This window comes from Ictidomys tridecemlineatus, chromosome 3 (assembly GCF_052094955.1).
Source record: "Ictidomys tridecemlineatus isolate mIctTri1 chromosome 3, mIctTri1.hap1, whole genome shotgun sequence".
In the NCBI taxonomy this organism is placed as follows: domain Eukaryota; kingdom Metazoa; phylum Chordata; class Mammalia; order Rodentia; family Sciuridae; genus Ictidomys; species Ictidomys tridecemlineatus.
Window position 1 is genome coordinate 87,415,788 of NC_135479.1, and position 23,978 is coordinate 87,439,765.

The following is a 23,978-nucleotide window of genomic DNA, read 5'->3' on the forward strand; positions in this document are numbered from 1 at the left end:
GGATTTACTGTGCTCTGAGGTCCCAAGGAACCTTATATCAGAAACCCTGAACTGAAGTATTTTGATTAGTTGTTTATATACCTGCATTTCCCATTAGACTAGGAGCTCCAAGAAGGAAGGGATGTGTCTTACCTATTGATTTACTTTCTGTAGTATCTAAGCTACATACAGCATGTGTTTAAAAACTAAACAAAACTAGGAGAACAAATGAATGAGTGAAATTATGATGTCATATGTCTTTTCTAAGGGACATTAATTCTCATCACTAAACTATCTCCAAACCATAAGCCAGGAAGAATTATCCCTGGGAGAGTTTACTAGAAGCAACGTGTTTCCTATAGACCAAGATGCCTATCAACTAATCCTCTTGACCTGGGCTCGAGATAATCAACACACGTCACTTTGGGGTTTGCTCACCTGTGTTCTCGGACACTCTAAACAGATGATCTCAGCTGGCGGCCTGACCCAGTTCTCCAGAACAAGGTTGGGGATTTGAATGGGGTCATGTAGACTGATAGTAAATATCCAGCTGGATAATCCAGGGACATGAACCCAATATTTAGAGGCCAGAAACCATGAAAAAATAAAAAATTCAAGAAGCTGATTCCTAGGTAAGTCTAAACAGCAGAGGGTCTGTGCTCCTTGTGAGAGCAAAATGGGAGGAAGTACAGATGGCCTGAACCTCAAATGTAGATGCTTACATGGTCTTACAGACTAGGCAAAGGATGAAGGAGCAGGTGACAGCTTGTTGTCCCATTGGAAGTTTCTTTGAGCCCTTGTATTCTAAAGAAACTCGCCACATTCAGCAGACCCAAGCTTCAAGATTGCGTCTTTCTTTGCAGAATCCCTGCCTACATTCCAGTTGGTTGTTTTACATGTCTCCTGCGTACTGCTGAATTCTAAGCTCCATGAAGGCAAGCTCACTGCTGTATCCCCAGTCCATCACCTAGGACAGTGGGACTCAGTAAGTATTTGGTGAATGGATCAGCACATAAATGCATGAGCTGATGCATGTGTGGTTAGACAGGTGAATGAACAAATCTGTATTGATCCATTTTATAGCGGGCTTTCCTAGTTCCCTCAGCGTTTTGTTGTGCTCTTTGTGATAGGTTTCTTTGTCCAGCCACCTGCTCCTTGATAGCCCTGAAAGCCCTTAGTCATTTGCCTCAAATACCTTACCTTTGGAGACTAGCTTCTTATTAACTAAACCGTTGCACCATTCACTCCTGTAGCCTTAAATTAATTTGGGTTAATTCTTAACTGTTTCCCTTCTGTACATATGTCATTTAATGGTTTGCCTTTATCTGATTTTCCCCAATTTCCTGTGCATTGTGGTTTTCTAACAGGAGCTCTCTAGCCGAGGCCTCAGGCAGCCACACCAGATGAGTGTGGGCACTTGAGCTTTCTAGGAGGCCTGTCTTGCTGCCCTGGGTCTCACCCAACTGGTGTCCATCCAAACACTCCACCCAGGGTTGTTTATGTTGCAGAAGGAAGAATGACCTCCCCAGAACCAGTTTTTGAGGAAAAGAAGGACTATTGATATAGCCAGAGTCCCAGAAGAAGATCACTCTGCAACAGCTACAGGTGGGTGATAGATTTTTCCTCCAACTAGTAAAGCTGTCCACCTTAGCTTTCTTTTCCATGGATTCTATTAGTGTATTTTCTATAAATGTCCTTTGGGACAGGCAAGAAGGAAAGAGTTTAAATCAATAGGCCAAGCTTCATGGAGACCAAGTTTATCTGTCACTGACTCCATAGCATATAACAGAGTGTCTTACTTGTTGATGCTCAATAAATGTTTGATGTAGGAAGAAAAGAGGGAGGGAAGAAGGGTGGAAGAGAAAGAAAAAAGGATTTGCCATTGAGTGTGAATGGAAGGAGCATTAATGTATTATCCAGAAATAACATGATGATAACGGTCTTGTTTTCAAAGTTAATTAGGCACCTTATCGCTAACACCTAGAATCAGTATGCAATTTAAGGCACTTTGCAAAATGAAAAGTGTGTTTATAAAGATAAAATGATAGTAGACAAGCAGAATAACAACAACAAAAAAATGTACTCTTTATAACAGGAGTGGTCATATTTCAGGAAAAACTCAAACCTCTGTAACCTTACCAGTCACTTGTTCTGTATCTATGCTACTTGTCAAAAGCAAATTAAAACAACCAAAAAGAACGCAACTTTTAGTTGGCAAACAGATGTTTTACAGATAAATGCAAGCTGATCACAGAGGTGATAGAATTGACTGCAACTGGTCCGTTTGATACTTAGGAAAGGTCAACTAATCAGAAATGGTGTGCTGAGGAAATTTACAAATATCTAAGCTTCCTGCTGTTGAGAGAGATTAACCACACAGTAATTCAGCAAACGCTCAGAAATTTTTAATCATGTGTCAAGGAAAAACATCTCAGTACAGGAAGAAACGATTAAGGGGATTAGTGTGTTTTTTTAGCATCAGTTTTTCATTTATTTGAGGTGGTGCAGCTACACAATTCAGGTCCAGCAAGCTGACTTTGAAGAACACACACATTGCAAAAGAACATGCTACCACAGCGGAGAAAGAAGAAAGCAATCAAGATGTATAATTTTTACACAAACTCTTAAGACTAAGAGATTACTTCTTCAGCAACCCAGATAGCAACATATATTAAAGCCGTCAATCCTGGGAAAATTCACCATAAATTTATAGGACCTTAATTTGGAGAACATAAAATGTAGCCTAGGAGAAAATCTAAAAACATCTCCAAAGCAAATTCAGACAAACCTCCCCTTTGGCTCCAGCTTTGCAGAGATTACACTAAGGAAGCATGGGGCTCAGCGAGCTGAAGGTTTTGCCAGAGCAGTTCACACTGTCACCATCAGCACAACTGTGCTGGTGACACAGGTGGACCATGGCTGGCAACTAGTGTAACGGAACACGTGTGCTTTCTTAGCTGCTGTGGGTGTTGAAATCAGGTGACCGAGGCTTCTCATGAGCTGTCAGTCTCACCTGGGAAACTGGTGCAGGCAAGCTGTGAATGGGTCCCAGATGTCACCAGCAAATGATTATTTTGGCCTTGTCTTTGACCACTTGGACTGCTCACTATTAGAAATGATTTTTATTTAAATCAAAAGTTTTTAGACTTAAAATATTTAAAAGGAAATGGTGGGTAGCGATACCTAAAATCATCTTTAGTAGGCTTTTTAAATTTTGGGGGGAAAACACTTCAGTAACCAAATAATAAGACTATTTTGAAACTGATTCTATGAGATAGAGACATTCTGGTAGAGAAGAAGTCAGGCTCCTTAGAGCTCATGGGAAAATGTTGGAGTAAATCATATGCTCAGAGGACAGTTTGCTCTTTGTAGCTTTGTTTAAGAAGCAAGTTAATGTTTATATGACATTAGGCTTCAAAGTCCAGGCAATAAGAAGGAAGAGAGAGTGAGAGAGAAAGCAGTCTGTGTGTTTGCTCCTTGCTCCTCCCAGGGAGAGGAGAGTGGCGACACAGCCACTGGAAGGAGGTGCTTATCTTATCAGGATACAATAATTTTTTATTAAATTATAAAAATTTATTATGCTAAGACACAAGTGCTATGTTTCCTAATTCATGGAGCAGTTATTCTTCCTGGAGTTCAGGCCTGTTTTTAAAGATAATCCTCTTTTCCACAATCTTGAGTGTGAAACTCAGGGCCACACTTTTTTAGGTAGCACTTAAAAACTTTCGAGTGTGTTGTGTGTTATAGTCACACTCTTGATTTATAGGCATGAGTGCTGTTTGGGGAACAAACTAGGACTTTATTTATCTATGTTAAACAACACAGCATTATTCTTTCAGATACTTTCTTTCTGATTCTTCCCTCTTGTGGGGGGCAAGGGTCACTTCTTCCTGACTTCATGGGTAAGCCGGTCTCATTTATAGAGTCAGTAAGATGGATAAGGCATGAGGCTCTGCCAGATGAGCTCTGGACAAGGCATTCTTCCAGGTTTGTTTCAACAGTGATCTCTATGTCTCAGTGGAAGTCACTTTACCTGCATTTTAGTCTTGAGATGTTGTGTCTTGAGGTATTGCATATTTAGGTACATTTAAACATGTTATATACCATGAAAGACCCCTTTAAAGTCAGGATCCATGGTTGACAGGCCTGTGTGTTCTTAAATAGTTCTCCTTCTGCTGGAAGACTGCAGAAGGAGCTGGAGAGAAGCTTTCTCCCATGGAGGCAGGGTGAGACTCAAAATGCTCTGCCTCCCCTCAAGGAGGTCAAGCAGAACCCCCACTGCTTTGGTGCGGGCAGTGCATAGTGACTGCCTTCCTGAGGGGACAGTGTGGACAAGGGGTGGGGGGACAAACACTACACCAGCCTGGTAGTCAATGTCAACAGATAACTCAGACTGACAGTCTGGACCCTGATAGGATGTGACAAGACAGCACCTCTGTGATCTCTCTTCCAAACCCATAACCCCTGTGTGACCTTGGGGGAAGCATCAAACCCCGATAAAAAAGCAATTCTGTAAAGACTTGATCATTACTCCTCAAAACTGTCTAGGTCATCAAGAATGAGAAAAATGTGAGAAACTGCCAAGCCAGAGGAGGCTTAGGAGACATGACAGCTAAGTTCAACTCTAAGGTGATAACCAAGATGGTTTCCTAGAACAGACAAACTGGTTTAAGACCAAGGTTTAAGGCTGAAGCCCAAGCCTCAGCTAATAATAATGCATTGTATTGGTATTTGTTCATTAGTTATAACAAATGTCCCATGCTAATGTAAGACATTATCATCGGGGAAATGGGGGTCAAGTACAAGGGAATTCGTTATACTATCTTCTCAATTTTTTTTCTAAATCTAAAACTAGTCTAAAACAAAAACATTATTTCAAAAAAATAAAAACACTAACAGCTAAGGAAACCATGGATTAAAAAACTACCAAGACTCTGCCACTTTTAAGATTTCCTGAAAACCCTTGAGAAACTTCATAACCACATCCAGAACTGGGTTGTGCCCTGAGTGGCCATCACCCAGAGTTAATGGGGACACATTCTCGTTGTGCAGCCTAGTTCTTGAAGGCACTTCAAGAAGGGAAAGCCAGAAAGAAGAGGAAGGTCATTAAGCTTTCAGTACATATATCTACCATTTATTCACGTACCTCTGCATCAAGACAGCAGTCTCCTCTCACCCAGGTCACTGCCCCTGTCTCCTTCCTGGACTACTCTGTGTCTGTCCACCCCGAGGGGATCTTTCACACACTTTCCGCACATCACACCTTACATTGTTCTGCCCTTGCCTTCCTCTACTGCTTGGTTGCCAACAGTTCTCTGATCTATAAGTAGAGCCACCTGACATGTCCACCGGGCTCTCCCGCATGCACAGCAAATCTGCAGAGGTGCTCAGTCCCCCTCCAACCTTGCTAAACCCACTGCTCTTTTTTGGGGAGGGAGTGAAAATTGAACCCAAGGCTTTATGCATGTTTAACACATGGTTTTCCAGTAAACTACACCTCTAGCCCCATACTCCTTTTTATTCAATTCCTCTCTCTCTCTTTTAGTGGATTGAAGCCACAGCACTGAGATACATCCTTGAATTTTTCTTTATTTTTTCATTTTAGGACAGGGTCTTGCTAATTTTTATATGGCCTCATTAAAATGCTGAAGCTGGCCTCAAACTTGCATCCTCCTGCCTCAGCCTCCCAAGTCAATGGGATTACAGGTGTGCACCACCAGACTGATCTCACTACTCCCTCATCTGCTCAGATCAGGGACTTACCCTGGGCTAACTGTCCATTCCACAAAGCTTCTCAACCACCATACTGTATACATTCTAGGTCTTAAGTGTTTCTGGGCCTTGCCCTCCAACCTCAGTCCGTTAATCAGTGTCATGTATTTCACCATAGAGACAGCCTCAGCCCCCTAGTGGGACCCCCTTGTTCCGCTCATGCTGCCTATACAGGGCTGTCTCTACAACACAGGCCTGACCAGGCTACTCCTGGGCTGACAACCCCCAGTCACCTCTGGGACAAATCTGGACTTCTCAGCCTGGCACACTGAGTTACTCCTTCTTGTCATTCTTATCACTGACAAGAAGATGTCATTCCACACCTGCTGCCGTGTTCCCAAACTCACTTCTGCTTCCTCCCAAGTACTGGGAATTCCCTGCCCAGTTTCTCACCCCTCATCCCACCCCAGTACTAGGACTTGAACCCAAGAGGCTCTTTGCTACTGTGCCACACCCATATCCCTTTTCAATTTATTTTCTTTTATTTGGAGACAGGGTCTCACTAAGTTGCTGAGGCTGACCTCGAACTTGCTATCCTCCTGCCTCAGCCTCCCGAGTGACTGGAATTACAGGTGTGCTTTTCCCAATTTCTTCCCACATTCTCCTCCTCTTTGGTCTTCCACAGTCAACCCAAACTCTCTTTGGGGATTCTCTGAGGCAGTGCCCATCAAGCTTCTCCTTAATGTTTGTTCTTTGAGGGGCCACACCCAGCCTCTGCCCACCCTCCCTCCACCCTGCTCAGTTTTGGCTCTACACTCATTCTTTCCTTCAGTGATAAGCTCGTCTCAAGGCCATAAATGCAATTGTGAGCAAAAGAGGGGAAAAAAATCCCTGGCTTTTGGGAGCATCCACTCTTCACACACCATCTGATCTTCCGGCCTTCTCCCTTGGAAGGCCAGAACGTTCTCATGAATCGTAAGTACTACCAAAGCGCTCGGTATTCAGTCGCTGCTCACAAAATATGGCTAGACACAGGAAAGAAGGTCCTGGTTTTGTTCTCCTGTCCTTCATGCCGCTCAGTCATGGGAATTAGAGAAATGCCTTCAAAATGCTGACGAAAAGCGACTCATATGCATTCCATCCCCTCAAGACCTCCTACCAATTTAAGCTTTTCTTTTGTTGTTTTGCTTTTGATTTTTGTTTTGGGGGGTTTTGTGTGTATGCTATGGGTGGAACTCGGTGGCTAGGCAAACACTGAAGGGGTGATGGCATGTTTACTTTGGAGAGAGGGGACACAGGCCCAGGAGAGGCTGTAAGAGTTCTATCCTCTGGTGAACGAATCCTGTGGATGGCAGCCAGTGGCCCCAGAGGGGACGTCTGGCCTTCCCATCAGAGCTGAGTCACTGGCTGCAACTGTGGCTGACAAACATTGCTGACTGGCAGGCACCACAGGTCACCCCTGCCTTGGCCCCAGCGTCTCAGGGATGAACTCTGGGAAATTGTGAAGCAGGTCCTGGGAAGTCCAGCCCAGCCTTCCTACCAGAAAGCCTTCCTCCACTGATGGGGACATGCCATGGCTGTCCTCACCCCTGTCCGTGCCCTTTTCTGATAATGTCTTTCTCACCTGCCCTGTGGAATCATTGGGAAGAACAGTCTCTGGAACTCAAGGATCAGGGTGATAGAGGGCCACGCTTCATCTTGTCTAGGGATCTTGTGCCTTTGTACCCCTGTTCCTGCTACCACCACCCCTCCCCATGTCTTGGATTCCTATGAGGAAGGAAAGAGAGGACATGTGTGGAGTGCCCTGCTAGCTACAGCAGTCTCTTGGTGACTGCATCTCTTGAACTTTTGCTCATGATCCCTCCCATTCCAACCCCATGCATATGAGTGGTGTCAAACCTAATTTGCTTCTGTATTGGCGTGTACATCCAAGCAATGGCGACAGAGGGGAATATGTGCCTTGCAGAACCAGATGGCTTACAGCCCGGCCTGCAGCTGAGAGGCCAGCAATTGGGAAAAAGGCCTCAGTCAGGGGCACACCTGGAGAATCCAGTTCTCTCCAGGCCACCACTGGACAAAGTCAGGCCACTGACCATGTAAGACAGAGAAAGGAAACAGGGACAGAGCTGGCGAGCCCAAATGTGTCACCATGTGGTTGTGTCTGATGAGGGAGCCTGTCGTAGGCCATCTTCCCCCTGGAAGCTGGCAGCACAGGTGTCTCCCAGCAGGATGCTCACCAGCTACCCTCACTTTCTCAGGCCCAGCTCAGCCCAGCACCTCACAGCTGCTTCAGGAATGACTGTCTGTGCATGTTCGTGGGGGCTAGGAGGGGTTTGAAGGTCAATCCATCCCACTCTGGAGCCCTTGCGGTGCGAGTGGCCCAGCAGGCCGAGCTGGGGAGACCTCGCGGTTCCCTTCCTGGGTTTGGGCAGAAGGAGAAAGGCCCCAGAAGAAGCCCCCATCTGCTTGGGACGCTGCCCTCACTGGCCGCTGAGCCAATGTCTGCTGATGGATCATGTGTCCCTGCTCGGAGAGGATTCTTCTGGGAAGGCCTGTGAGTCAGGGCCCTAGGGAGTCCTCAGCTGGGTGACTTCAGATGAGTCACGGGCTTCTAGATGCTCCCAGTAAATGGAAGATAATGCCGCTTGACTTCACCAGCGGGAAGGCTCGTGACCATCCCAGTGAGGGAGGGGCAGCTTGGAGCAGTGTGTCATTCACGGCCCCTCAGCCCGCCCCTCGCCTTTCCCGCAAGTCCATGTCACCAGCACATGTGAGCAGCGTGATGTCTCGTTTTTGCTCTTGTTTTCCTTTCTCTTCCTGCTGGAATTTTTTTTTCTCTTCCAAGTTGAATCATTCAGGGCTCTTGATGGTCTCTGAAATGTGCTGAATTTTCCTAGCCTCTCATTCAGACTTTGGATCTTTCCCATTTTCTGATTTGAAATGCCCGGCAACTCCAACCAAACCCGGAGTGTCCCTGAGGACACTGGGACATTCCCACCCTTGCTCCAGTCTCTCTTCTTGTCTGGGTGCACCTACCTTTTCCACCCCTCAGATTTGACTTCCTCTTACTGTGAAGTCCTGCTCAAGTCCCCCCTCCTCAGTGGCCCTTCCCCAAGTACCAGGACCCCAGGCCATTCCTCCCGTCTCTGCGCCCTACAGCCCTGGCTGTCCCTTATGGCACCTTCCCAGCTGGCACAGGCTCCGGTTCATGCTTGTTTTCGTCTTATCTGGCCTGCCTGTTCTTTATTATTGGGAAGCATTTTATACTTTGCTGTATTTCCAGGGCTTGGGTCAGGCTGTAATCATGCGCGCTCTGCGATGTTTGCTCTTGTTAAGGATAAAAGATCTGCCGCCCTGAGCCATGCCCTATATGCTTGTTCCAAGGGCCCCAGGCTTCTAGAGGGAGCAGGTGGCACTAGGGAATGCAGAGAGAAAAAAGCCAGAGGTCTGCTCAGTCTGTCTCTTCTGTATCAAGGTTTTGAGAAATGCTAATTTAATTTCTTTTTTAAAAAAAGGATGCTGTGCCCAAAATTTGAAAACCACTGGACACTACTGTTGTTTCTATGTCCAACATAATAGACAGCAGAGGAAATTCATACCCATCACTGACAAGTGCACCTTGTAGCCCAGAGAAATCATCAGGAAAGGAAGGATTTGGACCAAGTGTGGGCATTTATGCAGAATACAAAAAAAAAAACAAAACAAAAAAACTGTCGTGTGGAAAAAGTTTTCCCCGCAATGAGCTTGCCCAGGCCACTTGAATTCCCGTTGCGATATCTCACCCACAGAACCCCCTGGCTCTGCAGCGAGCAGGGTTTTGCACCCACATCTGCGTGGCACTGCGATGCTACAGTGGATATGGTCACAGTTTCCACTGACAATTGTAAGGCTTTCGTTTCCTCCTAGAGCCACAGTTGAGTTTCTTCCCCACCGCGTGAATTTGCTGCATAGATTAGAGTCTGGTTGGCAGGCTTCTCGGCTTTGGCGAGAGGAAGCCAGGAAACATGAGGCCTCATGCACTGCGCACTTGCATCTGCCATCAAGCATAGTCAGCACGTTCGGCAAGATGCGTGTAATCAAAATGTGTCCTGAAAACGCTCTAAATACTCACGGACACCCGTCTCTCTCAGTAAGGCTAACACAGCATTTCCTCAGCACTAGGACAGAACATATTTTGGTTGAAAATTAAGCGATGTGGTCGTTTTGTTCTCAGGAGCATGTTTTATGAAAATTAAGTATTAGGTCCCTTGTCGGCTAGAGAGAGCCACATGCCACAAAGGCCTATGGTAACTGAGTGCCCTGGGAAAATGTGGATGCCCTCTGACATCTCCTCAGGGAATGTGGGAAAGATGCCTACAACATTAAATCCCTGCCTCCCTCCCCTCCTCCGTTCCTTCTTTTCTCTCTTCCTTCCTTTCTGCCAACGATACAGGGTGAAATTGATGTTAGTTGTATGTGGGACTAGATGCCACAGTAAAAAGATGGCACCCCCATCTATCCCCCTCCTTTTTAGTGCTTATACATCTTCCTCTATATAAGGATAAGATATTCTTTCAGGTAGGGACAATGTCTTGTGGTCTGCAGTGTCCCCAACCCCAGCCATCACCATCCCAGCCCTTTGCATGCCCTGCATCCTGCTCCAATGAGTGGATTAGGATCAGTGGCTGATCCTAACTCCGCTGAGCTTGATTCCTTACCTGAGGCGGACTTTAACTGAGGAGGGGGAAGGGTGCGTGCGGCTAGAACTCTCCCTCATCTTGTACAATAGCTAGGTAGAGAAGCCTAATCTTTCAGATTATCCCTCCAAACATGAAAAATGGACTAGCTTAAAGGTGTTCAAACATGACTGTCTGTGCTGGGTGCAATGGCACATTCCTGTAATTCCAGTGACTCTGGAGGATAAGGCAGGAGGATGGAAAGTTTGAGGCCAGCCTTAGCAATTTAGTGAGACTCTGTCTCTAGATAAAAAAGTAGCTCAGTGGTTAAGTGCCCCTGGTTTCAACCTCCATGAGAGGACTGTTTCTGATTCAGTAGCTCGAGTCAGGTTACAAGTTTGCATTTCTGTTGCTGCCAAGGCCACCACGGTTGTGTCCTCCCCACCAAGTGCTGACAGTGCCTGTAGGCCAGCACCATGCTGCAGACCACTGGGTCAGTGCTTCTGGAAGACCTTGAAACAGCCCCAGCACCGTCGTGCACAAAGTGAGGGTAATAGTGACAGCCATGTTGTGTGGATCTTTTGTGAACAGTAAAGGACTTTATATTTATAGTGTTTCAAACTATGCCTGATACAAAGTAATCATAAGTGTTTTTAGTAACAATAGTGTTAGAAACCCTAGGCCTGGTACTCTCCAATCTGCTACCTTGGAAACAAATGAAGCAGCTTCCTCAGTAAAATGCTGGCCTGAGATGCAACTGAACACCTGGGCTAAGAGACAAAATAAGAAGTGCGGCTGTTACTTGTGATCATTTCTCCCTGCCCAGGAGCCCAGACAGCCCACAGGATCTGGAGCACACGTGCTGTTTCAGATGGCTGCCACCATTGCTCCCAGCTGCACATTCTCCTCCTCCTCCGATGACCTCTCCAGGGGTCTCTGCCGAATGCTATCACATGCTGGTGTCAGGCGTCTCTATCAATCATGTTACATCCGTTGTTTCATCATGGCAGTTATCACTATTTAAAATGATTCAATCTCTGTACATTTGTTCGAGATGTCTTTCCCCTAGAATGCCAGCATGTGTCTCCTTCCCTGTTACACCCCAGTTCCCGACACAGTGCCTGTCACAAAGTAGATGCTCAATAAATATTTGGTGACAGCATCAAACACCATGGGGTTGAACGGGAAAATAGGACTCATTCTTTCTGTTTTAACAATCAGTACCATTCTATCTCTCACAGCTGGGAGCTGCCCCTAAGAGGTGCTGATCTGCAGGCAGACTGTGCTGTGTGGGACTCGATAACCATGGAAAAAGGACCCTCCCCACTTCCCATGAAGGCTCTCTGTCTTGCCTGACAGCTGGCCAGGGGGACATTTATCTTCATCCTGTGGAAAGCAGCAGGGCTAAGTACAGAGGTGCAGGGTTTGTGCCTGGATAAGCCTTATTCTCAGAAATAGTCATATATTCTAGGATATGTGATAACATAGGAGGCACCACACTCATGCCAATAGCTCCCTTCAAACTCAGTAACCCCCATCAAGAGCAACTGGCAGAGTTTTCAGTTTATTTCTCTAGACCATCAATTCTAAAATTAACGATTTTTAATTTTATATGTTCAGATGGAACATGGGCTGGGTATCTCAATAGTTCAAACCTAGGACAGGAAAACAATTCTTATTTGTGAGCCAGAGATGAATTTATAAATTCAACCAACCTAAGCTGGGCACGATGGTGCATGCCTGTAATCTCAGGAACTCAATAGGCTGAAGCAGGAGGATTGCAAGTTCAAGGCCAGCCTGGGCAACTTAGTAAGACCCTATCACAAAATTTTGAAAAGGAGGTGGGGTGCTGAGGATGTAACTTAGTTATAGAGCACTTGCACAAAGCCCAGGGTTTAATCCCCAGTACCTTAAAAAGTCAAAGGATTTATGCAGTTTCCCAAAAGGGCCTTTGTTAGCATCTGGGCTAGGACGCTGTCTCCTAGTGTGGGACTTTGCCACAAGAAAGGACATTTAACCTTCCCCATTCCTGTGGGATTAAATGCCAGTAGCTCCCTGTCCCAACAAAAACAAAAAGCCCCCTGGCATTCTAAACACCTGAGGGATAAAATAATCATCTGAGAACCTCTAGTTGGGGAGGGAGGTAAATTGCTTCCCTTTACCTCAAATGTGGTATGTTCTAGTATCTCACTTGAGTAGTTGAAAAAATTAATTTAATTATATGAGTAATTCATTCTTTTTGCAAACAAATATTATAAGTAAATTTAAGTGTCCTTTGATGCCCATTTTCAGTTTCTGTTGCTCCCCGCATCAGAATATAACTACGCAGTTTCAAGCCCTCCCACCCCTTTTCTATATGTTTACACAGGGGGAAAATCCTGTCTGCAGGTATAATGGAGTACAGTGGATATGTGTGTACTAAGCATTTTATCTGCAACTTGAGTTTTTCACCCCCCAAATATGTGTCAAAGATCTTTCCATGTCAGAACACATAGATATGCCTCTTTCTCTGTAAAAAGTATATTTTAGGGCTGGGGCTGTAGCTCAGTGGTAGAGCACCCACCTTGCATGTGTGAAGCACAGGGTTCAATCCTCAGCACCACATAAAAATAAAATAAAGTTAATTGTATTTTACCACGTCAATGGGTTTCTTAGTAGAGAACTACAAAGGAAACTACTACTCTAGACGAGGCGCTGCCTGTGGTCTGGTCACAGGACCAGATTAGAGAAAAGCTGAGCTCATTTCTGAATCATCCCCTGTAGCCCTGCTGCTTTCCACAGGACAAAGCAGGGTCTGGGCTTGAGTTAAAATGCTGTGTCCCTAGGTCTGGGTATTCCAGCTGGTATATGAGCCCACTCTCTGGGTCTGCCACACTGCAGTGAATTCATTTCCTTCCATAGCCTCTAACATGGTGTTTTAAGTCAAGAACTGTGGTTCTAAGAGTAGATTTGATGCCTGTCTTAGTCTATTTTCTGCTGACTGTAACAAAATACCTGAGACTGAGTGTGGTAGTCAATTTTCTGTTACTAACCACCCATACCTGAGATAATCAACTTATTTTAGAAAAAAGGTTTTATTTTGGTTCACATTTGGGGAGGTTCCAATCCATAACTGATTGACATGTCGCTTTGGGTCCTGTAGCAAGGCAACACATTCATGGCCGGGAGCACATGTTGGGGTGAAATCACTCCCTTCATGGCCTGCATGCAATAGGAGGAAAGAGACCGGCTATGAGAATCCCCCTAGGGCATGCCCTTAATGAGCTAAAGACCTCCCGTTAGGCCCCACTTCTCAGAGGTCACCACCCCAAACATCACCTTTCAGGGGACCGAGCCTTTACCAGGTGGGCCATAGGGTACACATGCCCTGGGCGAATTGATTTTGCTCGTCTTGGTTCTGGAGGCTGGGAAGTCCAAATGCATGGTGACAGCATCTGTCAAAAGCCTCAGTGCTGCCTCATGACAGTGTGGAAGGACAAGCCAGCACACGGGGGGACACAGAGAGTGCTCACTTTTATAATAAATCCACCCCTGTGATAACAGCTTTAATCCATTCATAACCTCATCACCTCTTGAAGGTTCCACCTCCCAATACTGTCATGGCGGCAATTAAATTTCAGGATAACTTTTGAAAGAGACATTTAAGCTGTAGCAATGATCCCTTTTTTCCTTCAACTGAATAAAGCATAAAGGAAGATGTTTTCTATGTCAAGATCATTGTAATGTTTTGAGCAACTAATAAAAAAAATTTAAAAAAAGGAAGATGTTTTCTCTTACGTGGGATCCTAGGTCTATGAATTGAGCACCTAGGGTCAGGAACTCTCATCCTTTATTTCCAAATCCTCCTGACTGTCATTGACAATGGCTCTAATTAGGATTTTTATAGGTGAGAAAACTGAGACCTGGAGAGATTACCCTAGGTAAGCCATACAAATCCAGGGCTTGCTCTCTGATGATAACCTATGATGACAGCAATTAATTTATTCACTCAACAATATTCATGGAGTGTCTATAATGTTCTGGGAATGGCACCTGGAATTAGAAATACAACAGTAAACCAAGGTGAGATCTCTGCCTTTTCAGAGCTGGCGTGTTAGTTGGGGAGACAGTTAAAAAACAAACAAATACTACAATTTAGGAGACATTAACTGAACATAAACAATAGGTCAATGAGTAGCAGGAGGGGCTTTTGCTTGTCGCCCAGGTGTGACATTCAAGCAGGCACCTGAATGAAGCAAGGGAGTAAGCCAGTGAAATCCCAGGTGAACCAGTGTGGCAGAGATCAGAAGAGGCAAAGGCACCATGGAAGGACATGCTGGTTCCTTCAAGGAACACGGGAGGCCCGCAAGGCCAGAATGGAGTCACCCAGCAGAGAGCAAAGTGCTAAGATCAGAGAGGCGCCAGACCCAGGTCACTCGTGCTTTTTGAGCCCATGTTTAGGACTGTGCGCTCTGAGTGTGGTGGGAAGTCTTTGGAGAGTTTGAACAGGGAATGATATGACTTGCTTTAAGTTTTTAGAGAATCATCTTGACTCGTATGTGGAGAAAAAATTGTAGGTGGGTAGAGGAGATTCAGGACCATCAGGCAGGAGGCAACTGTAGGAATCCAGGGAAGAGAAGATGATGGAACAGAATGATAAGTTGTGGATTAGAAGTGGTCAGATGTGGGTGTTTTGAAGCTAGAACTGATGAGGCTTTTTGATGAACTGGATAATCTTTAAAGAGCCTGGAAGAATGATTCCCAGACTTTAGCATGAGTGTCTGATTGGATGTGGGACCATTTAATAAAACTAGGAAGCCTGGTGTGAGGTGGAGAGAGGGGGAGTGAGTTTACAGAGGGACTGGGAATTAGAGGTTCTGTTTTTGACACATAATAAGTGTGAAGCCTATTAGACTATCAGATAGAAATATTTAATCAGCTAATGGATCTATCAGGAAGAGTCCAGGCGAGAGATACAAATTTGGGGGTCATTAACATCTTGATGATCTTTTTAGCATGGCACTTAATAAGCTTAATGGGTATTTAGTTTATTAACTACTTTGTAAAGGTCACAGTGCTTTGTGCTGAGAATACGGCAGCAAGAAAGCAGACAATGATTATTCTAAGTGGCTTGCTCTGAGCCCTGCGTGCCACCAGGAATGGCCTTGACCTCTGTTATTATTAAGCTTCTTAAATGTTAGAGAAGAAGCAAGCTTAGGGATGATAGAGTACAAACTCCAAAACCTTTATCTAATTTATAGTTGAAGAAAATGAGGCCAGGAGAGATTAGGTAATTTGTTAAAGTCAATTATTTAAAAGTCACTTACACTTCAGAGTTTTAAATTGCTATAACTTGGATGTTAAATGTCCCCCAAAGGCCACCATGTAATGGTGCATGCTGTACTCCCAGAGACTCAGGAGGTTGACGCAAGAGATCACAAGTTCAAGGCCAGCCTTAGCAACTTACTGAGGCCCTTAGCAACTTAGCAAGACCCTGTTTATAAAAAATTAAAAGGACTGGGGATGTGGCTCAGTGGTTAAGCACCCTTGGGTTCAATCCCCAGTGCCAAAAATAAATGCCCACAAAGGTCCAAGTGGTAAAGGCATGGTCCACAACACAGTGCTATTGGGGTGAGGTATAAAATTTAACATGTGGGTCCTGGTGAGAGGTCTTCTATTCATTAAGGGTGTACCCTTGACATTGAGGCCTTTCCTCTCTCTCTCACACTCTCTCTGCTTCCCACCGCCATGAGCAGCTTGCCCCACCTTGTGCTCTCTGCCTAGATGCACTGCCTCCCACAGGCCCCAAAACAAGGAAGCCAACCAAACATGAACCAGAATTCCAAAAGTGTAAGGCAAAATAAACCTTTCCTTTTTATAATTTGATTATACCAGACATTTGTTACAGTAACAGAAAATTGACTAACAAATAATGCATATATCCAATTCAAAATGTTCATATTCATCATTTTTATTTGTATTTCTCTTTTGTTGTAAGAGATAAAGCAGAAGTTGTGTGGTGAGAAAAAGATGACTGAAGACTTTGTCTTAAAGACATGTGAAGAATTCAATTGAATTCAGTCAATATCGAATGCTTAAAACTATGCTGGAAACTATGCATATAAGAATGATTACAAATCATCCTAAAATAGCCTACTGAATAGAAAATATTAGAAAATCAAACATATTAAATGAAACTTGAATCTAGACAATTTTTAAATACTCAATCTTACAACTCAATAATAAAAAGACAACCCAAGTGAAAACTTGGCAAAGAATTCAAGTAGACATTTCCCCCAAAAAAATATACAGATGATTTAAAGGCCTGTGAAAAGATATTCAAATTAGATGGGAAATCCAAATCAAAACCACAGTGAGATACCACTTCACACCCTCTAGGATGGTCAAAACCAAAAATACAGACATAAAGCTTTGGTGAGGATGTGGTGAAATCGGGACCCTCATTCATTGCTGGTGGGATTGTAAACCAGTACAATTGTATTGGCAGTTCCCTAGACCATTCCACATGACCCGGCAATTCCACTCCTCAGTATGTACTCAAGATAAATTAAAACATAAAGAGCTTATAGACAAATACAAACAATTGTATGTCAATACTGTTCACTGCAACTTTAGCCAAAAAAATGGAAACCACCCTTATATCCATCAATGGATACACAAGATGTGGCAGAGCCAGCAGGGGACGATAGGGGCATGCACTGAACTAGTGATGGGTAAACTGCTTAGGGAAGCAAGTTTTAGGTTAGAATGAGGAGCAGGCTGAACCCTGTGAAGCACAAATACTGAAAAGATACAGAGCAAGAAAAGGTCTGTGAAAAAATTAATGGCTGAGAGTGGACCACAAAGAAAGAATGGATGTTATGGAACACGAGGGAGGCCTTCTAGAAGGATCTGCTTCACAGAGGCAAGTGCTGCAGTAAGGCCAGGGTGGAGACCAAGACACCCCCCAACACAGTGAGTCCCTGTTACTGCAGCCTGTCTGAACACTCCAGGTGGAAAGACACCTCAGGACAATTAAAAGGTACTAATACTATGGAATGCAAGTACAGGCTGATATCATGGAATTGTTGTTGATTTTGTTAGGTGTGATATGATACCATAAATATGTAGGAAAATGTCATTATTTCCCAGCAAGGCATACTGAAATATTTCAGAGTATAATATCAGAATGTTTGCAATTTACTATAATAACGCAACGAAAAATGGATTCAGATAATTATGGCAAAAGGCTAACAATGGTTAAATCCAGGTAGTGAAGGTATGTCTCTTTTTTTTAAATATTTTTTTTAGATGTAGTTGGACTCAATATCTTTATTTATTTTTATGTGTGCTAAGGATCGAACTGAGGGCCTCGCATGTGCTAGGCGAGTGCTTTACTGCTGAGCCACAACCTCAGCCCTGTATGTCTTTATTATACTATTCTCTCTACTTTTGGGAAATCTAAAGTAATCCACAACCTGAAAAGAGGCCATGGATTAGGAAATGAGGAGATGCCTGGTGATCCTGGGGACAAAGTGGAGAAGAGGGCCCCACCCAGATTGCAAGGGATTTGATGGAGGAGGGAGTTCAGCCTTGAAGGAGAGCAAGAGAGAGAGGCAACAAGGGCAAAGGGAGATTTGTGCACAGGTAGTGGGAAGAGGCCAGGGAGCAGGTGGACACTGAGGGCGGTAAGAGAAACGACAATTCACCAAGGGATAGAAGGAAAATCTCAGGCAAGGCCTTTAGCTCAGGAAGAAAAAGAAACACAGGTGGGGGTGGGGGTGGGGTGGCAGGGAATTATTTGATGGGAATAAAATTGAATGAAAGTGAAGAAAGCTGCATATGTCCATGGAGCCGTGTCCCATCTCCATGGGGAACAAACACACACCCATGGATTATTTACCAGAGTGAATGTAAAGTCCGACACAGAGCCACCTTCCATTGTCTCCTGCACCTCAGGAATGACAAGCTGAAGTGTCAGGATCGGTTAAGAGAACACCAGGTGTGGGGTTTGCTGGGTTGGAGGAAGTTTAGGGCAAAGAAGTGAGCGGCTGACCACAGGGGAGCCAGGAAAGGTATAGCGGTAACGCTTTGAACTCAGGGAATTGGTGGGCCATTCCCAGCAACCAAGACCCAGAGTTGGGCCAAACGCCAGTTTAATCTTTTGACCACCTCAGAATCCCAGGGAGTTTCCATCCAAGGGAGCAGGATGGTGGCATCATTTGGGGACTTCTGGGCTCAATGTTAGGTCATGACAGTCACTGTGGTAGGGAGCATCAAGGAACAGACACAAGTCCCAGGAGGTGAGGTGATGTAATGAGGCTAAACCTGAGTCCTTTCTGGCTGCTCGGCTACAGGGCTGGGCTCCTCCAGGAAGTGGGGGAGAGAGGATATGGGATGATACTCTGAGGAAAGGAAACCGAGCAGGTGGAATGTTCTCCCTTGGTAGTCAAGATTCCAGCATGGTACCTAATGCTGTCACTCCATGCATAGACTTCTTGTCCACAGAGGAATTCTTTCTTCCTGTCTACACCAGCAGAGGAGCTATCCTCATCCCCTGTTGGTTGAATATTCCAGATCAGCTGTGGCGGTCACAGAGAATGCACCAGTGTCTTGAGCAACTTCAGTGGAGCTAGGACTGGGCAGAGATCAAAGCATAACCCTCTTTCTGGATAAAGAAATATCCACAAGATCTCTGCTTTGAAAAATCTTGAGATGATTACATGGCTCATATTAATGGAGTTGTCTCTCTTATTTTCAGGCTACTAGTGACAAGTTCCATTGTGTAAATTACAAGAATGAGGCCACCAGTCTCTTGTCAGTGATTCTCAAGTTTTTCTACCCAGGGATCTCTAAGGGAAGAGGAGAGAAAACTGGAATCCTAAGAACCTTGAGGGTCTTGGATCTAAACAGCATGAACAATGCACAAAAGCTAACCCATGCTGCCTCCTTACCCCAGGAACCCAGGTGGACTTGGTGTTCCAGTAACAGCAAGAGGAGATCCTCCCTCTGTGGTCAGCCTCAGCCGTGGTTTAGTGAGCTACTGAATTAGTTTTCTATCACTGCTATAAAGAATCACCACAAACTGTGTGGCTTAAAACACACATTTATTATCTGACAGTTCCATAGTTAGAAGCCCAACACAGGTCCCACGGTGCTAAAATCAAGGGCTCTGCAGGGCTGTGTTTCCTTTTGGAGGCTCTAGGGGAGAAGCTATTTCTAGCAGGGTTTCTAAAACCCTCCTCAGCTTCTAGAAACTACCCCTGTTCCTTGGCTCATGACCCCCTTCCTCCTACTTGAAAGCCAGTCAAATTACATCTCTTGGATCCTTCTTCCTTTGCCATGTGGTCCTCTACTGAAAGGTTCTCTGCTTCCAAGGACTCATGTGACTACATTATACTCACCTAGATAACCCAAGCAACCTCTCAGTCTCAAGATCTGTGATGTTAATCACATTTGCAAAGCTCCTTTGCCATGTAAGGTAACACACTCAGATTCTTGGGATTACAATATGTACATCTTTACTGATGAGAATTACTTTGTCACAGCTGCTATGGCGAGAAATCCTCCTATACATCCTAGGGAAGAAATAAAGTAATTCCCATCTTTCCAAGAGGATAGGCAGGCCTGTTGCATTTCTAGATACTTCTAGAAAGGATCTAGGTTTACTGTATATTGCTAAGAGTTATCAGCCTTACCCAGATTGATATTGAGAACCATTGCAAGGAAAGAAGCTGGATCAGACTTGGTATTCACATGGGTTGAAAAGATAGGGCACCCATTCTGCAGGAGGGGAAACTGGTGGTTTCTGTGGGAAAGGAAGACCTAGTGTTTCTGGATAGCAGAACTTTTTTTTTTAAGCTGGTTTCAAGAGGGTTGATAAGGATCAGGCCTGGGCATGCAGGTGTGTAATGCCACAGAGCTGCCTCTGGGAATGGATGCATGGACAGCTCTATTGGACTCCCAAGGGGGAATTGGTAAACTCAGGCCCTCAGGGATTCAAGGACATTGTATTAAAGAACACTGAGGTTCTGCCTGGCTCCCAGCTCATTCTTTCCTTTAATATGAAAAGCTAAGCAGATCCCATGCTGCGAGGATAGTCTTCTTTTCCCTTCTCCTCCATCTTCCGGTAAGATTCAGAGTGCTTCTGATGATTCACCTTTGACCCCATTTGCTGTGAACTAATTATCCTGGACTGATTATGCAGGGAGAGTACTCTCCATCTTCTCCCTGGACCCTATCTCTGAGCTTCCCTGTGGGAGCACATTACTTCTTCCTAAGCTCAAAAAGACTGCAAAGAGTGTGGGGGATGTGTGGGGCAGGAGATGGGTGAGAGCTGGGAGCCCTTCACCTCTCTTAAGTGCCTGCTGAAACAATCTAACAAGTAATAGGTTCCCACTGTCAGTTTCCTTCCCTGTCTCTCCCTGGCCTGTTCTAACAGCTCAGTTTCCTCCTGGGTCCTCAATCACCAGATCGTTATGGCAACTAAAAACACCCCCACAGATTTCTCAAAGGCCCCCAGGGGTCAGAACCTCTACTCAGAGGGGTGTGAGCAGAAGGCCCAGCCTGCCCCCAGCAGGGGTGCAGAGGCAGTTTCTGGTGTAGGGAGGCAGAAGAAATTTTCTTGCAAAAACCTCCATTTGGGCTTTGCTGCTCCAAATAGTGCCTGTGATTTCTTAGCAGTAAAAGACATTACCTCTCTCCAGAATTCCTACTGTCAACCTTTGGCCATGCTGTGCCCAGTGAGGGCTCACCTCGGAGACTCCCCAACCTGGCTGCACACAGAAATCACAGGGGCCCCTTAAAGAATACTGGGATCCAGGTCTCACCTCAAACAGTCTGTTCAATTGTCCTAGCCATCTGGCTACTTTAACACCCAAGGATTAGGTCCAGTGACTTACCTAGAAATTGGGCAGGGGTAAGCTCAGGGAGTGGGCAGATGAGTCATCGGTGGGGAAGCTTCCTCATTAGCCCTGTCCCTTAACTTATCCTTTAATTTATTTTTCTCCTTCTCTCCCTTCTATTCAATTTTGTCGTTATTTAGAATGAATCATACACTTCTCTTCCCTTCATCCTAATTCTACACCATTGACGCAAAAGCTGAAGGTTGCGGGAGGCAACCCCATCTACAGCTCCGTATTTTTATTTCCTTTTGGCTTCAAGTCTTCCTGAGCAAAGGGAGAGTTGCTCAGATGAGGGGAACTAGGTAGGAGATGAATCAATGCCCAGCTGGGCCTGGCCCAGCCCACCCCACCCAGCCAGCATCAGACCTTCTATAAAGCACAGGCCAAGGCGCCCTGCTGCCTCACACGCTCTCTGGGTTTCCTTTTTGGCTTGCTGCTCACATCTAAGAAGGCCAAGCCTCCAGCCTTCTCCACAGGACCTTATGGATTCCAGAATCTCTCAAAGAAGGAGCTGTCTACCTCAAATGTTTCATTCTGCCATCCGCTAGGAGAAAATTAACGAGGACAGACAGCACTGGACCTCCATCATTAGCTTTTTTAAAGGAACAACCAAAGAATTGTTCTTAGATTTCAGAATGTTATTCTTTTATATTCTCATGAAAATTACTAAAGAATATGGAACTCAGATGCCATTATGAGTCGTATATGGGTGGCTCACAGGACACTTCATAGTTGTGGGAATGGTGTACACCCCAGGGTTAAGACTAGAGACAAAAATAAGAAGGAAAGGTTTACACATCCAAAGGTGGCTGATTGATGTGATTCCTGGTTTAAAATGTTTTAAACATTATTTATTTGGTAGCCATCTTAACAGTACTCATGGCTCATTTGACCTCAGTTCAAACAGTGCTACAGAGCTATGCACACATATTTATATGTAGTCCCTTATGTATATTTAACCTAAAGATGTCCTTATTGTGTAGAATGCAATGTCTATATTGAACATATACAGTATTTGCTTCAGATCCATCCTTTACCCTTTGCCTGCTCTGCTCTTATCTCCTGGGACTGACCTCTGTGTACCGTTTTCCCAGGCTTCCAGGTCATGTAGGTTACAGCTGGGCTCAGCAGATGCCAAGGAGGAAAGGGAAGGCCTTGTCATGTGTCCTTTCCTAAGCATTCAGCTTTGAATGGTGCCTCTGATAGCAGCTGGGACCTGGTTCCAGCCACCGCCAGAAAGGCCCGCCCCATTCCAGCTGCCAGGGTGACCCCAGTGATGATCTGATTGTTCCTTTAAGCCAGGATTGGGTGTGACTTCCTGCTGTCACTTCCCTAAGCATCTCCTATTCTCTGTCACCTGTGTGACCAATTCTCTATATTAAATTCCCTGTGGTGTACACATGTAGTGGTTTCTGCTGCTCTAATTAGAACTTGACTGGCACATTCCTTTAATGTGGATTAGCTATTAGCAAATACCTTCATCAGGATTGTGGTTGCCAATCTCTTATTATTTCTAATTCTTTGTTTGAAGGGTAGTTCTTTTTTAATTTAATTTTATTTTTTATTAGCTACACATGACATTATAATGATCTTGGCAATTCATACATTTGAATCATTGGGGTATAATTTCTCATTTTTCTAATTGTACAGATTGTAGAATCACACTGGTCATAGAGTCACCTATATACATACAGCAATCATAATGTCTATTCTATTCTGTGAAGGGTAGTTCTTAATTTAATGAAGTATTTACTTGCCAGTTAACTTTCAAAATGCTTAAATGTCATAAATGCTTATGACTTCCACCAACACGAGCTCAAAGCAATGGCTTAATTTTACACAATATGCTCACATGATAAATGTCATGGAAATAGTGAATCGTAAGCCAATAAATGATGATTATTCATAATGAAACTTCCACTCTATTTTTAAGAAATAGCCCACATCCATTCTTGAAATCTCATACATACCAATTTCCGGCAATTGGTATTGGAAGGGAAGAAAGAAACTCCTAATTAGCATCCTAAGAGAAATTTATGTGTCATGGAGGAATGATCTGGTAGTTGTTAGAGTAAAATAAACGCTTGTAATAACTTTGGAACTTGGAAGTAATCATCTCTCCCTCTTTAAGTAATTCATTTTTATCATTACTCATACAATGTCTTTCCTGAGCCTTCGCCTAAAATCATTTTCTCCTTCTGACTACAAATTTGAATCAACTATCAACTGTATCTGAAGTGAATGCATTAGCAGCCCATGTCCCAAGCGTTCTCAATGAAAGCAAGTCACTGTGACTACAAAGTCCCTTCTCCCCACCCTTCCTCATCTTGCCCACACTTAAAAGACTGAAAACCAAGAGAAAAACTCATGCAACCCATCCCTATAGCCATGGGAGAGTACATGAGTATTTGATTAAAGATGGCAGATATAGTGTGCTAGGTCTGTCCCCACTAAAACCCTTATGGAAATCATAATGAAGGCCTTTGAAAAGTGATGAGCATCCAGCAGGGGTAAAGGAGCTCTTAGCAGATGGTGACTTCTGGAAGGTTGGTGGTGGATGGAGGAGTGATAGTAGAAGAGGATAAAGGAAACCAAACCTATACTTCATGAGTGAGGACTAGAGAGGTCAGAACTGGGGGGAAAGCTTTTACAACACAAAATTGAAATTCATAAACATCAGCTGGGTGAACGGTGAAGCTGATACTAAGGTGATTAATAAAATACACAGGAGCAGTTGGTTCCTTTCCTA

The 23,978-nt window shown here is 44.5% G+C and overlaps 1 long non-coding RNA gene and 1 other non-coding gene across 5 annotated transcripts in view; one reads left to right on the plus strand and one right to left on the minus strand.

Moving 5' to 3' along the window:
* Positions 1-23,978, minus strand: part of LOC106144963 (uncharacterized) — an 88,761-nt gene that overhangs the window by 29,644 nt on the left and 35,139 nt on the right. The gene's annotated exons all lie outside the window — the stretch shown is intronic.
* Positions 1-23,978, plus strand: part of LOC101973728 (uncharacterized) — a 152,733-nt gene that overhangs the window by 6,917 nt on the left and 121,838 nt on the right. For both annotated transcript variants that reach the window (XR_013436542.1, XR_013436543.1), the window contains exons 3-4: positions 843-964; positions 1,488-1,584. This is a non-coding gene — a transcript (uncharacterized LOC101973728). The remainder of the gene's footprint in view (positions 1-842; positions 965-1,487; positions 1,585-23,978) is intronic.